The following is a 12,213-nucleotide window of genomic DNA, read 5'->3' as shown; positions in this document are numbered from 1 at the left end:
TCTAACGAATATCCAATCCGCGCAGCAGTTGAAACGATTCAAACGAAGTTCACACACACAGAGGAAGGCACACACACACACGCACGAGCGCACTGATTTCACCAAGCTGTTTAATGTTGATTACAAGTTTCTGGTCGCAGTTCTGTGTGGAAGCAGTCACTGGCACAGACAGAGACACACACACAATCACACACACACTCCCCGACGGTGCGTCGCGTCCACCGTGCGTCTCGATCACAGTGCGTCGCGATCACTCGCGCGTGGACACGCGCGTGCACGCTCGCAAAAAAGTCCCCCGTAAATCGCTCAGAATGGAGCACAGTTTCAGACTAAAGCGTGAGCTGAGTCTGAAATCAGGCTAAAGATCCATTATGCTACAGACACCAGTACTGTATGATTAATGTTGTTACAAACTGCGAGTTCACCGCCATACTGCCATAACATATTAGAAATATTAGAAATAAAAATAGTAAAGCTGCCATCTGTTGAGCAAGGTACAATCAACAGGCAGCAGAAATAAGTTGTGTTAGACCCTGAAGTGTAGTTAATATAGTAATCTTGGGTCAAAAAAATAAATAAAAAAATAACATCAAAACAATTTCTAAAAGATTTAATTGCGAAAGTACATTAATTTATTCCAATCCAATCCACTTTATCTATGGCGCACATTCAAAACAACAGCGTTGAACCAAAGTGCTGTACACTCAAATAAATATAAAGTGCTAAGAATAAAACAATAAACAGGGGAAACACACATTGAGAGTTGCTGTTTCCATTAGGCAATGCGTCTGAATCATGGAAAGCCAAGGAGCAGGCCTACAAGTGAGTTTTCAAACATGATTTAAAACACACAGGCTATTTAGGCCTGTATTAAATAATCGTCTAATGGCAATTATTGTCATAATCGTTTCCATGTTCAAAAATAGTGGAAATAGCAGATCTGACGCGTTGTGAGCTTGTAGATAGGCTATTTCCACTATCAATGTTCTTTTCAGTATAAAGTTGTGAAATATGTAATTTCTTTGTATATTTAGGTTATGTGTCATATCTACCATGTGAAACAAAGCCTATAAAAGCCAAACAGAAATGTAATTGTCAACAATCATTAATCGCAGAGAAATTATTTTCTAATTTCCAATCAAATGGCTGCATTTGGAGCGACCCGCCTCACACCGATTGGTCGAGTGGCTGCTGCACCTCTCACATTTTGTAAACAAACATGGCGGTCCCCATACTCGAAGCGAGTTCACAAATCGCAAATAAAAGCTGCATTAAGCAAAGTTTTATCTGAAATCAACGGCATCTCAGAACTTAAAAAAGAACAACAGTTTACACTTTTGGAATTTCTGTCTGGAAAAGACGTATTTGCTGTTCTGCCGACAATGTTTTGATGCGCTGGTGGCTACTGACTGGACATGTCAGTCAAAGTGAGTAACTACGTCATCGTATTGAGTGTGTCTGGCTGTTGCGAGGCTACTATAATAGGCCTACAGCGGAAAATGATTTGTCTTCCCTCCTCTTCAGCCTTGTTTGTGTGACTGGTCAGTGGTCAGGTAGGCTAAGTGTTGATCAAATATTTTCGCCCCAGTTATTTTCAAAAACATTCTTGACAGTTGAGAGTACTGTTTAGCTGTAACTGACTTTGTCTTTGATTAGACCAGTGGTTCTCAACCTGTGGGTCCCCAGATACAACATTGTTTTCTCACTCAACGGTAAACAAACCAACATAACGTTTAAGTGTATGGAGGATTATTTATGCACATTTCTGTGTGACAATTTAATTTTTAATCTATCTAATAATGAACTGTTTGTTACCCATTGATTGTCCCTTGCACAACTGCATCTACATTCTATATATTCCATTGAGTTTAGTTTTTGTCGTTGTCAAGTCTAGTATTTGGGGTGGATATTACCTTTTGAAAACCCATGGCTTAGCCTTAGACTGATGCTATGTTGTTGCTTGTTGCTTTACCTGAGACAGTGTAGGCCTGCTTGTTTCTCAGCAATCTATATCACAGCCTGTGATGCTAGATTACTGAGAAACAAGTACACTGTCTCTATGCAGGGGTGTCGCACCAAATTCTGGGCCCTGGGTACAAGGATTCACAGCGTTATTTTGTGCTTTACCTATTGAAAGAAATAGCAGATATACAAGCTCACAGTGCGACACCGAGTGCCACGCTGCGAGCTTGTAGATCTGCTATTTTTTTTTAAAGCGTGAACATTTGTACAAGTCTTTGAAGTTTTTTTTTATAAAAACCTATGTTTCTATGACAGTGATGCTCAAACTTTTTCATGTGAAGGTCCCCCAAAATGATGTGTTTGGCCACGGACACCCATCTCAAAACATTTAGTTCCAGGGACCCCCCCAGAAGCAAAAAATGTTCGCTTAAAAAATAAATTTTCACGACTTTTCAAAAATAGCAGATTTACAAGCACTGAGTGCCGCGCTGCGAGCTTGTACATCTGCTATTTTTCAATATAGATAAAGTATAAAATAATTAAGGCCCCTAGTAACTCAGTCCGTCCCCCCCCCCCCCCCCCCCCCCGACACCCCTGTTGACATGCGTTTGATGTACAGTATGTGTAAGTGTTTACCTTGCTTATTGTGCGTCGCTCTGGATGAAGAGCTTCTGATAGATGCCTGCATTGTAAGAAGACAGAATCCACACTTCATGGGGCTTGATGTGCTTTATGCAGTACTACTGATCCTCCAGTAGGTGTCCTACTGTACCTGACAATAAAGTGCACATTTTCTCAATGGGAGTGTAGGGAGACCAACCACTGCACATGTACTAGTGGTGTCATATTAAAGGTGATGTGGTTCTCAGACGGCACGGCACCTCCAGGGGGTCCCCAAATGTATTCATTCATTCATTCATTCATTCATTTTAAATAGACACAGAAAATGGGCTACACTGCATCCCATGTCTATGATGCATCATATACTTTATAATGTATGTATAAAGCATTCTATAATGACTTATAAGGTCAACTATTATAACTGAGACAAACCAAATGTAATTCCTCAACTCCTACAACTCCAAGTGCTTGTCTGGGTGGGGGGGGGGGGGGTGTCCCAAATTCAGGCAGGCAGTGGTTAAGTGTCTTCGCGCCACCGTGGAAGTTATGGGTTGGAATCCACCGCAGTACATCTGGCTGTATCGAAGGTCTATATACGAACACAATTGACTTGTGTTTGGTGAGGGAAGCCAGGCGGGGAGGGTGATATTTGTCACTGCATGTAATCCTACAGCAGGGCTCCCCAATTAGTTTTCCCCAAGGGCCAAATCATGTCTAGGGTACCAAGCCGAGGGCCACAACATTGAATCATGTCTAGGGTACCAAGCCGAGGGCCACAACATTGAATCATGTCTAGGGTACCAAGCCGAGGGCCACAACATTGCAGGGGGCGACGGTGGCGTTCCCGCTACTCCAGTGACAGTTCAGATATCGTCGTTGTCGGGTGAAAATCGTGTATGTCCAAAACCGATCGTTTTGCATTTATCATTTTAAAAATTATTTAAACTAGAGAAAACAGCCGATCTACAAGCACACAACGCCTCGCACCGCGAGGCGTTGTGTGATGTTTTCACTACTTTTGTGGGACGGCCTTGTACACATTTTGAAATACAGGTTTTCCACCCAACAACGACGATATACTAGTGTTGTTGCTGCTCTTATACCACCATTATTACTGGGGTTGGTGGGGGCCAGAGGAGCTTTACTTTGCGAAAGAACGTACACATTTTGAAATACAGGTTTTCCACCCAACAATGACGATATACTAGTGTTACCATTATTACTGGGGTTGGTGGGGGCCAGACAGTAGCCCCCCGCGGGCTGCAAATAGCCCGCGGGCCGCCTATTGGGGAACCCTGTCCTACAGGCTGGGGCGGCACCTGTCTGCAGGGAGTTTTGGGATGAGTAGGAAGACCACTACGTCCTCCCGGTGGGGGCTCCTCACTGGCAGGTGAGTAGGAGTAGGATACAACAGCAGTGAGGAATGAATTGGCATGACACAATTGTAGAGAAAAAGGGGTTAAACTGGTGTAAGTGATATTTTATGTTTAAAACCAAAAAAAGTTCAAGCTCCATATTGTGATGGTAATCATCAGAACCCATTGATCTGCTTCGATTGTGTTCCAATTTCACCTGTGTATCCTGTATGACTTCTCTCTCCTGATTGGATGACATTGGTATCCCAACCTGAAGATGTATATTAAAGAGCTGGAGAGACATGGAGACCCCTGTTGAACAAACACTCTATAGCAGGGGTCTTCAACGTTTTCAGGCCAAGGACCCCTTAGTTGAGAGAGAGATGAAGCAGGGACCCCCACAACCTTTTCATAGCATATAGTTTCATTGTTTGACAGCACAATCATCAGTGTATTTTGGATTCATGTCAATTTGTGTTTTCAGATATTTAACCACTTGAACCGTCAATACTTATAAAACTTGACCTTTCACTCTGTACTTAGTCTGCTCTTTTTACCCTCTACACCAAAGCTCTTTGCCAAAAATAGCTGATCTACAAGCTCACAACGCCTCGCGCTGCGAGGCGTTGTGAGCTTGTAGATCGGCTATTTTTGGCTAAGGTTCACAGAATATGGATATGGATATATAATTATATAATATAAAAAAAGTTTTTCTTTTCTCTATCACTCAAAGATTTGGAGGACCCCCTGTAGTAACTCTGAGGACCCCCTAGGGGTCCCGGACCCCCTGTTGAAGACCCATGCTCTATAGCAAGGATTACCATCAAAATATAAAGCACTTATTTTAACAATCAAATATCACTTACATGATCACCTTTAGCACACACTATCATACATATTGATTAAGGACTTTTTAATACCTCTAAAATGACAAATTAAACATTGGCCAAATTGACAAATATTAGTGGCAGAAATAGCCAATCTACGCTCACAACGCCTTGTGTTGCGATGCGTTGTGGCATGTAGATCGGCTATTTACAGTACACAATAGAACCGTGTTATACAAAATGTAATGCCTCAACTCGTGCTCGTCAGAGTGGGGGGTCCCCAGTTAAAATATGATTATTTTGGGTGTCGTGGCCTAAAAAAGGTTGAGAACCCCTGCTCTAAAGGGCAGTGGTAGTGCCCAAAATAATCGTATTTGAATTGGGGACCCCCACCCTGATAAACACTTGGAATTGTAGTTGATACATTAAATGTACTCGGTTCCACAGTTAAACATTTTGAAAATAGTCTATCTACATGCTCGTGTGAGCATGCAGATCGGCTATTTTCACGAATGTTTCTTTTCTTTGTTTCTTTCCCAGTTAATATTTGACAATGTGGGCAATGTTTTACTGTGTTGATTACTGACCCAGTAATGGTCCAAGGTAAGGTATTAAAAACATCTTAAACATCCTGAAATGTGCAGAAACCCTGTATGCATTTGTATGTTTGCTTAATGTTAACAATGTTGCATATTAAGCAAATCATCTGGGGACCCCCCAAAAAATCATTTTGGGAACCCTCCCCCCCATGGGGTTAGTATAAGTATATTGTTTAACCCCTTTAGAAAAATAGCAGATATACAAGCTCACAGTGCGGCACTCGGTGCTGTGCTGTGAGCTTGTATGTCTGCTATTTTAGAAAAGATGGACCCCCATCTCAAAATATTTAGTTCCAGGGACCCCCCAGAAGCAATATTTTAGTTAGAAATGTTTGCTTTCAAATATATATTCAAAGATTTGCTCACATTTTCACAACTTTTCAAAAATAGCAGATATACAAGCTCGCATCTTGCTACACTCGGTGCCGCACTGTGAGTAGGGATGTCCCGATACCACTTTTTTGCTGACCGAGTACGAGTACAAGTACTTCATGTTGAGTACTCGCCGATACAGAGTACCGATACGAGTACAATTAATAATACAAAATGTATTTAAATTAAGTTTTTTTTTTCCCCTCTAAAAAAATATATTATCCAATTTATATATCCGCATCCATCCTCATCCGCAACTATAACATAATGTCAAATTATTCTTTTTTTCTGGTATTCTCAGAAATGCATTCATTGATTTAGCCCACAGCAATCTGAGTTCCCAGAGGTCATTTCTTCCGCCACTAGGTGGCGAAGCCCACAGAATCTCTATTCTCTTCAATCAATCGTCTTTTTTCAGCTGTGCTACACTGGCAGGCAGGCACGTACACACATTGACAATTTGACATCAAAGGGGGCTTGAGCCCCTGCCAGATCAGTCTGTAAAAAGTGTCCATGAATGCATTTTTTTACTATGGTAAAAAATGCAAATGTCCCCGGGCCCTTTCCATACCATAACTGAAGGCTGCATTCAAGAGAATTGTCCACCAAAAGGCCTTCTAGAAATATCAGCCCCTGCCTCTCTAAAATGTCTCTGCACGTCCCTGCAGACAGACACACACTTCACCGAGAGAGCGAGCTTTCAAGACAAGAGCGACAGTGACAAACAAACAAACACACACACAGCTTTCTAGTGGGAAGTTTAACTTACCTACAGTAGCCTATACTTTGCAATTTGCGTGAGGTGGTGAAGGATATATGAAAGAGATTCAACTTTAGAGGTAAGTTTAGCGCAACAAGGCATGCCGTGATGCTGATGCCTTTAAGTGGTCGCAGCTGTATCGTTGGAGCACTGGTGCCTCGTTCGCAGTGCGGCACTGTGAGCTTGCATATCTGCTATTTTTCAATAGCAAAAGTATAAAATAATTAAGGCCCTGGCTTTCACCTTGAGCCCTAGTAACTCAGTCCCACTTTTCTCCCCCTTGTGACGCCCCAGCAGAGTATCGGGCGCTGCCGTGAGAAGTATCTGGCGAGTACGAGTACAGCAAAATAGGGTTGTATCGGGTCGAGTACCGATACCACGAGTACCGATACCGCATCCCTAACTGTGAGCTTGTATATCTGCTATTTTTCAATAGCTAAAGTATAAAATAATTCCAGGTCTAAGGGTTAAGATTTAAACCACTTTGAAGTGCTTAAAGCAGGGGTCTTCAACAGGGGGTCCGGGACCCCTAGTGGGTCCTCAGAGTTACTACAGGGGGTCCTCCAAATCTTTGTGTGATAGAAACTTCTTTTCTCTTTTTTATATCAACCACTTGAACCCTAGCGTCCATAATATATTCCGAGAATCTAAGTAACTAAGGGGTCCTTGGCCTGAAAACGTTGAAGACTCCTAGCTTAAAGAACTACTAGCACAGCAAATCCTTTAACTTTTTATAGTACAATAATTCATTCAGTAGATTCAAGTACTGAAACAGAGTCAAGATTGTTATGTGTTGCATAGGAGCACACAACATTACAATGTGTGGGTTTAGATTCATAACAACAAGAATAACAACCATAACAAATGAAGAGGAATCAATAAAAAGCCAGGACAACATTAGTCTTGATCCCCAGACCTTTATTAAAATCAATATTTCATCAGTATGTTTACAGACAGCCTCTCACTTCCTAGACAGACTGACATATCTCATAAACCAGCCGTGAATTATTGAGGCGTGCTCAATGATCCTTACATCTTTTCCATGCATTGTGGCCCTCATATACAGTATATGGGTGTACTGTACTTGGTACATATCTGAAATGTTTAGAATGAGAAAGTAGCCTATACTCAACCCCAGCACTTGAGTCAAAGCATGGATATTACTAAACTTGTGAAAGATGCCCTGTCAAATATGTACTTGTCTTGAGTCAAAGCACTGGGAGTACTTGAGCTTGTAGTTCTGCTAATTTCAAATTTTCTTTTTTTTTTCTTTTTTGAAAGAAGGCTTAAGTGATTAATTCATAATTGCAAGTGTACATAGGCCTGACATGCATTTTCTGAAAAAAAAAACATCAAATATTATTCAAAAATTACAAAAACAAATGTTGCTACATACATGTACTGTACTACACTAAACTATAAAAAGAGAAAAAAGAAGCGCTGCAGGGATCAGTATAGGCTCTCAGAGACAGGTGCTCTTTGGTGATACAGGTAGGAATATATGAACAAAAAAGGTTCCAATGAAGTACTGCTAAGTTCCAAGGTATAGACAGCAGACTTACAGAGAAGGAATTTCCAAGGCACTCCGTCGTTGGTGAAAAAATATATAATTTATTTGAGCAAGGCAACAAAATGGACCGACGCGTTTCGACCTACTAGGTCTTCATCAGAGACCCTGATGAAGACCTAGTAGGTCGAAACGCGTCGGTCCATTTTGTCTATACCTTGGAACTTAGCAGTACTTCATTGAAACCTTTTTTGTTCCTACACTAAAATATGTTCCTGGCCTGAGTGGGTTAATCTGCAAATGGAACCCTTAAGGGCTTTGCACACAGGACCGTTGCGTTTCTTTCCGTTTGCTGCATGATTAAAACGCATTGGATTTGGTGTGCAAGGCTGTGCGGAATCCACACTGCGGATCCGAAGAGGAGTCATAAAAGGAGTTAATGAGTTTTTACCGCATGCGATGTCCGGTGTGCATGAGGTCATAGAGAATCATTGTTTTCTTTAAAAAAAAAAAAAAAACGCATCTGTGTGCAAAGGGCTTTATGGTTCCATTTGGTTCCATTTGTTCACTCTCAGAGTGAAATAAAGATTGGGGCCCCAAAGGAAAAAAAATAAAAATAAACTATCAAATGCAGCTGGGCGAGAGGAAGTGATGTCGTCGCCACCAAGGTGGATGAGAGGAAATGAGGTCATACACGGTTGTCATTCATGGTGTGGTGAGTTGATGCCGTTTCCCCCAAACCCACCGACAGCGATGAATGTTAACCGGCAGCCCGCTCAGAGGAAGGACACGGAACTCCATGCTTAAAGTGGTGTTCTACCACTTTTTGTGGTCACATGTTCAGATACTGGATTCTAATTGGCTTAAAACAGTGGTAAATCAGTCAACAACCTTGAGTTGGCTCATGGACCCCACCCACTGTTGTGTTGCAGTTGTAACATTTCCAAGATCAATGCGCCTACAACTGTGTTTTCTTTCATTTATATGGTAGAAGTGGCAGAAAAGCAATTTACCATTCGAGGGTCGTGGGTTGTTGGCTGATTTACCACTGTTTCAGGGTTGTTTGGCACTCTGCTTCGCCTCGTGCCACAACCCTGAAACAGTGGTAAATCAGCCAACAACCCATTTCCTCTCATGGTAAATGGCTTACTTCCACAGCTGGAAAGCACTTCTGGGGTCATTTTAATGTCTACTCTGTCAGCTTTTGTGCGCGCGACACAAGACATTTTGTGTGTGTTTTTATACATGTGAGGCGTCCCCACAAGCAGGGGCGTGCAGAGAATGTTAAAGAGGCAGGGGCTGAAATTTCTAAAAGGGCCTTTTGGTGAAAATATTGAAAATAGCAGACCTCACAACGCGTCGCAGCGCGACACGTTGTGAGCTTGGAGGTCAGCTATTTTCTGTGCTTGATACCACACTGAACTAAAGCATAATCAAGTCAATTCTAGAGATGTGTCGTATGGCATGTATTTCTACACAGAGAGGGCAATTCTTTCAACATAAGATGCTGTATTCAAGTTCAGGGCAGTTTTTACAGATGAGTAAAAGGGCAGGGGCTCAAGTCCCCTTTGATGTCTACAGTATGTGTGCACATGCCTGCCCACAAGTACAGGAGAAACGGAGGATTCAGGTTGGTGTAAGGGTCAGGTTTACACCTTTAGAGGTCAGGTTTAAGGGTTGGAATGAGCACATTAAGACCGGGAACGCATTATTACGCATTATTACTTGAACCATTCTTTTATGCTTTAACTGTAAAAAATAGCATTTTTGAAAAATTTGAATGTTTTTGACTTGATTCTATGAATGTCTTCTAAATCCTTCTTCTAAATCAGTTAGTAGAGGAGCCTATGTATTTCCGTAATTTTGTAATGTTAATTTTTGGAGACATTCTTGGTGTTCTCAGAATGCCAAAAAAACATGTCTCCAATTTTTCTTTTGGGGTTTAGCATGTGTAATTAGCATAATTAGACAATTAATTGCCCAAAACAGGAAATGGCAATAACTTTGCTTCTAGGTAACTTATAAAGGTGATCTAAGAGTCTAAGTCCATGTTTGTGAGGTCAAGAAATTCATCTGTTACCATTGTGAAGTCATACAACCTTTCCTGATTAGCATAAATTGCATAAATTATGCAAAAATGAGGTGGAAATAAGCAAATTGCTGCATTTTTTAAGTTTTAGTCAACTTTGAAAGCTTCTCACAAACTCTAAGATGTATGTTTGCAAGTCATCAATTATCATCATCCTATAAATAAATCATGCAACACTTTGTCTGTGTAATAATTATGTAATAATCACACCGAAACCAGAAATATCTCTATTTCTTTGCTTTAAGCTAATTAATAAACATGATCTTACAGACAGTGTAAGTCTGTTTGCATGTCTAGAAAATATTCTCTATCCATAACTAGGATATTTAACCTTTCCTTATTAGCATAATTTGCATGTATATATATATATATATATACATATACATACATATACATATATCCGTGACCCGATTCCGGATAAGCGGTTGAAGATGGATGGATGTATATATATATATATATATATATATATATATATGAGAAATGGTCACAGATTTATCAGATTGTTTATTCTAATATTTACAGAAAGTTGTGAAAACACATTTAAATAGAAGGGTCTCCATCGTCATCATCACCAATTCCCAACAGATGTGCCTTGCTTACATGAAAATGAATAATAAGATTTAAGCATTTGTTTGCCAGCTGCACAAGCCCGGTACAAATCTTGTGGATGTTGGTGAGCTCAGGTGGAGGTTATTCACAAAGAACCAATTAGAAGCCGATAAGCTGCCACCTACACAAGGAGCATTACATCAAGCCATTGCCCGTTCCCATTACAAGGCAATATGGTATGAGGAGTCAGGACCACGTACATAACCCACAGATACCACCAGTAACTGAATATGGATGGAGGCTGAGGGAGAACAACTGGTGCCAGTCACAACACGGGAACCCCCAGCTCCAGCCACCATTACCCATAATACCCAACTGATCAAATGTGGCTGCAAGAAATCCCAGTGCGTGTCACATTGTTCTTGTCGATCTTAACGTTTTAACTGCTCTGAGATGTGCATGTGTGGGGCAGATGAATAGGTGTGTTGTAATGTAAGCAAGGCATTGGTGTTGGGAATTGGTGTTGACGACAAAAAGATGGAGACCCTTCTATTTAAATGTGTTTACGATATTTTCTGAGAATAAACAATCTGATAATTTTGTGACCATTTCTCATATTGTTCTTTATTTTATATGAAGGATATATATGCAAATTAAGCTAATAAGGGAAGGTTAGATATCCTAGTTATGGAAAGAGAATATTTTCTAGTCTTGCAAACAGACTTACACTGTCTGTAAGATCATGTTTATTAATTAACTTGAAGCAAAGACATATAGCTTTCTGGTTTTGGTGTGATTATTACGTAATTATTACACAGATACAGGGTTGCATGATTTATTTATAGGATGATGATAATTGATGATTTGTAAACTTACATCTTAAAGTCTGTGAGAAGCTTTCAAAGTTGACTAAAACTGAAAAAAATAAGCAATTTGCTTATTTTCACCTCGTTGTTGCATAATTTATGCTAATTATGCTAATTAGGAAAGTTTGTATGACTTCAAAATGGTAACAGATTAATTTCTGGACCTCACAAACATCGACTTAGACTCTTAGATCACCTTTATAAGTTACCTAGAAGCAAAGTTATTGCCATTTCCTGTTTTGGGCAATTAATTGACTAATTATGCTAATTACACCAGCTAAACCCAAAAAGAAAAATTGGAGACATGTTTTTTTGGCATTCTGAGAACCCCAAGAATCAAGATATACATGTCTCCAAAAATTAACATTCCAAAATTACGGGCAACAGAATCTGATACATAGGCTCCCCTACTAAGTGGTTCACAAACTTTCATGTCGAGGACCCCCAAAATTACATGTATTTATTTGGCCGCGGACCCCTATCTCAAAATATGTTGTTCCAGGGACCCCCCAGAAGCAGAGTTACAAAAGTTTGCTTTGAAAAAAATATATTCAAATATTTGCAATATTTGCACATTTTCAAAATGTTCAGAATAGCAGATCTACAAGCTTGCAGCACGGCACTCTGTGCCTAGTTAAGTTAGCATTAGCTAGTTTATTTGGCATGTTTACACTGCAGACGCTCGGGAAAACTGCAAACAGAGATA

The sequence above is a fragment of the Nannobrachium achirus genome, assembly GCF_963921795.1.
Source record: "Nannobrachium achirus genome assembly, chromosome: 4".
Taxonomy (NCBI): Eukaryota; Metazoa; Chordata; class Actinopteri; order Myctophiformes; family Myctophidae; genus Nannobrachium; species Nannobrachium achirus.
Note: the sequence above shows the minus strand (reverse complement) of the source record.